We start from the raw sequence: 4496 nt of genomic DNA, 5'->3' as shown, positions 1-4496 counted from the left end.
TGGAAAGCAAAAACCACAACTCCTTCATCTTTTCTTAGATTTGAACGTCACTGGGAGTCTGGACAACCCAATTCATGACTGTTGTTTGCTTGATATAATGAAAAAATTCATCTCTCACCTACCTGGAGAATGACATAGCCTCTAGTTTACAGTTCCAGACACCGAACAAATGAAATATTTTGTGTTGCCCTCTTTTGAAAAGGTGTTACTAATAGTGCTTCTTTATTTTTCTTTCTTAGCACCTTTATAAAAAAAATCATATAGATGCTGCTTAACCTGTCATGTTGCAAGCACCTTCAATCATAAATGAAACTTGTATTTTCATGAGTTCTCAATTTCAGGCATTATATGGGCAACAAGTGTATTCTGAATCATATGAACTGTATACAGCAGAAATTTGTCATATGCACTATTTCTGACCATGAGTAACAGCTATTCACGTCAGCCAATGGATGTGATGAAATGAACCTGTTTTGTGTTGCTGTTTTTACTACAAAATGCCTTTTTTTAACATATTACAGGATTTTAGTCAACAACGACTTTTCATTTCTATGTTTGTATCTGAAGCTGAACAACATACTTCATCCTGGCCTTCCCTTGAGTTTACAATGCCCCTTGGTTCCACTCCTATATAGAATTCTACTAGTAATTTTTTTCTGTAAACATTCCTCAGAGCAGTAATATTTTAATCCCCATAGCAAACAACCATTCTCCACTGACAGCTTCAATTTCCAGAAACATTGAGGCTACATTTCTTTTCAACTAGGTGGTGAGATCATTCCTAAAAGGAGTAATGCACTAGCCTATTCAAAGTATGCCTTATTTCCAGAGCTATTTCCCAGCCTGTATTAGGTCATCTAGGGGAATTATGCACTTTCTGTATATGTTTCTCTGGGGAGCTGGAACAATGAAGATAATTTTTCTGTAAAACTACGTTTTCCTGATGCTGTGTAACAAAGGTCATACTGATGAGCTGCTGAAATCAAAGCTTCTCTCTGCAACCTGGCAGCTGAACACAGGCTGTTGTCTGCCTTTGGACCCAGGATACTTATTATTTGATTAGAGCAATGTATTTTTTTCCCTTCCAGGTGGTAAATTGGTGAAATTTAGTAGTTCATCAAGTTATACTCAATGTGCCCTTTTTCAGATTGTGACTCCTTACTCTCATTTTCGGTTTTCTGTACTGCTTTGAAAATCATTCTACACATTATTAAATGCCCACCAATATAAGACAGTGAAGTGGAAGCCCACATCTCATAAAGGAAAAACACTCTGTCCTACCACTATGTTACACTGCTTAAATGTGGCCAGTAACCTGAAACTACTTATTCCTTTTCTAGTTCCTCTCAGACTTTAATTTTCTTTTTGGCCCAGTATACTTAATTATTTTAATATAGTGGCCATCAAGCTCATTGACTCATAAATTTGGAATGAACCTTTCAAACATGAAAATGTCAAATGTCTAAGATGCTCTGCAGCTGTGAAGTATTCAAAAACCTGTATCCTTCATTTTCTTGAGCATAAGTCTGTTGCATCTGGACAATACCTTGAGTAAATATCTAGGTTTGCAAAAGACATCACAGTTTGTTAGCTTTAATTCATACCACAGCACACTCATCTCAGTCCCCTCTGGGCTTTACAAACATTCCAGCAAGTGCCTCCTGAGCTCGCCTCTCATCCATCCATGAGGTAATGCTGTTTTGCTGTCTTCCCTCTGTCACTGACCCTTTTTTCTTAAAATACAGCAGATACAATTGTGAAGGAGCTGGAAGCAGAATGGGAACGATTTCAGGAATGGAAAAAGATATACGGCGATTGAAAGGACTTTATGATACGGACTTTACAGTTCTTATGTTTATAAATATATCCATTGTATGTTTCCCCGGGATTTGTATTTCCCGGGCATCCCCAGGCATGCCTGATTCCCTGTTTCCCTCTCTGATAGGCTGAAGAAGCTGCAGACAGCAGACAGTTACCATTCGCCCTTTCCTTCCCCGGTTCCTCCCACGTTCCTCCCCCTTTGCCTGTGTCCCTACCCCGATTCGTTTCCCTGGTTGTCTGTCTCATGCTCCACCGCACGTTCTAGCCCTTTCCCTGCCTGAACTCATAAAACCACATTTGCACCTCTGCCTTGGCTCTGGATCCGTCCGTGCTATGTCAGGCCCCTATTCCCCTCCCCCCTCAGACCGTGGCATACCATGACTCCTCTAATGGGCAATATTTCTCCTAAAACACCAATAAAAGTGATTTGGTATTTTGGGTTTACTCTTCACCTTGCTAAAAAGTAGAGCTGCTCACAGACAGGTTTATTTTCTTTCAGCTGAGGGGAGACAAAGACTACTATGTAAAACACATCTGTTTTCTGCAGCTGACCCTATCTGAAATCCTTTGACTTTATATCAGCTAATTAAATATTCATTTGACCAGAAAAAGAGGGAGTAAGCACAAGGGTGACATGGTAGCATGACTGCTGTTGTACCTTCTCAGTTCCAGTTTCCTGTCACAGTCAAGTAACTCCCTGATGTAAAATAAAATAGCCAAGGACTGCAGTTCAGATTGCTTTGCTTCTCAGGGAATGTCACAGCCTCCTCTCAGGAGAATCATAGCCTCTACTAATACTGCAACCTAAGCCTGACTTAAGCAGAATTCCCTCAGCCCCTCCTGCTCTTCAATAGGCAGAGTAGTCTGTCTGGCCATTTCCCAAAACAATTTGTAGCTTAGTGATAAGGGGACTCATATAGAAAATGTAGATTTGATTGCCTTCAGGAAGAAGACAGTATGGGACTACAGACTCTCCAATCACAGAAAAATGCTATGTGCTAAACTATGCTGACAGCAGCAAGTGATTAGCAACATATAGAGGCTTATTCAAAGTTTGAGTCTGTTTCTGAGGACACCTAACTCATCAGGACTCTGAGACAGTATCTGTGAAAAGCACCTCATTCCTGTATCCTAGGAAAGTTTAGATGGAAGTTGCACCACAGCTGCCATCCATACCAAGACAGGTTAAGGCGTATGAGAACTGCTGGCGTTGCAAATGTAGGTCTCAGTGCACCGAGATGCTTCCAGGGCTAGGCAGAAACTGAATTTGGGATCTGATTATTCAGATTTTTAAATTAACCATGTAAAACAGCACCAACTCTAGCTTACTGCCTAACTCTTTCAGGGATCCATCCTGGTCCTATAAGAAAATATGATCTATGATTATTGTAGGCCATGGAAAAAATCCTTGAGAACATGCAATTAGTTGAAATTTAAGTATATCCATAGGTTGATTTTGATGAAATTTCAGGTGAGAGTCCTGACTTTTTAGTTCTATGTTATACTAATGTGGATATTATTTTATTAATATATTTAGAATCTATTTAACTATTTCAGTGATAGTGAAAGGAAGTGTTTCAGGATCATCACAGTGAACCGAATATTTCCAAGCTGACATTTTATGGAATTAAATAAAGTTTAAAATGTCAGAAATTCTCATGGGAATTTTGTTTGTTTTCTGATATGTGAAATTGTTTTCTGGCAGAGGTAATTGAAGTCTCTTTGGTGAGATCAGCTCCTTACAGCACTGAATCCTTGGTTTTAGTAATTAGAGTTCATAAAATGTGACTCCTGTGGTAATGTATTGCTAGTATTTTGAGAAACACTATGCTTCTCTAAAAGAATAAGGAAAATATGATGAGGAAAATTACTTAATTTGAATATTGGATTGTGTTCTTGAAGAACAAAAAAGGTGGGTTATCGAAGTGTCCATTACTATTACCACTTGTGGTTTAAAGTGAATGTGTGAAGACAATAATTTCAGCACAAGGGAAAATAATTATGACCTTTTCAAATGCTTCTATACCAGTTGAGGGGTATCTTTTATAAACCAACTCATTCTGCAACTTTTGTATTTAATGGAAAAAATGGAATTTATCTGAGAATGTAAAAGCATTTAGAGTTATCAGCTGGAGTTTTCCATGTCTGATCTTCCTACAGGCAAACAGAACCTGTAAATTTAACATGCAGTATGGGGATGGGGTATTTCTGTGTGTCCCTGAGAATAACTGTGAAGCATTGGAAGTACAGTCCAACTCACAACTGCAAGTGAATTACTATGTGACTAATTTTACTCCTACAGGTTGTGTAGGGAAGGGTTAGACTCTGTGTCTGTGTAAGTTCACATAAAAAAAGAAGAAAGGAATAGAAGACAAGTTAGGGTATTTCAGAAGTGTGGTTGTCATCCTACTTTGTGTCTTTTTGATGCATATTCATTTAGATTTAAATATAGTGACAATTGCCATAATTTAGTTGTACAAAACACACTTTTTACCTATTTTAAATATACAATGATTACATTTTGCAAACATATCAGGAAGAAGTCATTCAGTCTTTTCTGTGGCCCTCCTTCATTTTTCTCTCCATGTTTCTGGATGTCCTGTCTTAGGGTCACCTAAGGGATTTTGAGTCAGAAGCTAATTCAGTTAATATGAGTTGTTCCTCATAGATTTACT

This window comes from Chiroxiphia lanceolata, chromosome 4 (genome assembly GCF_009829145.1).
Source record: "Chiroxiphia lanceolata isolate bChiLan1 chromosome 4, bChiLan1.pri, whole genome shotgun sequence".
Lineage (NCBI taxonomy): Eukaryota > Metazoa > Chordata > Aves > Passeriformes > Pipridae > Chiroxiphia > Chiroxiphia lanceolata.
The sequence above is the reverse complement of the archived record's forward strand: the minus strand, read 5'-3'. Positions refer to the sequence as shown.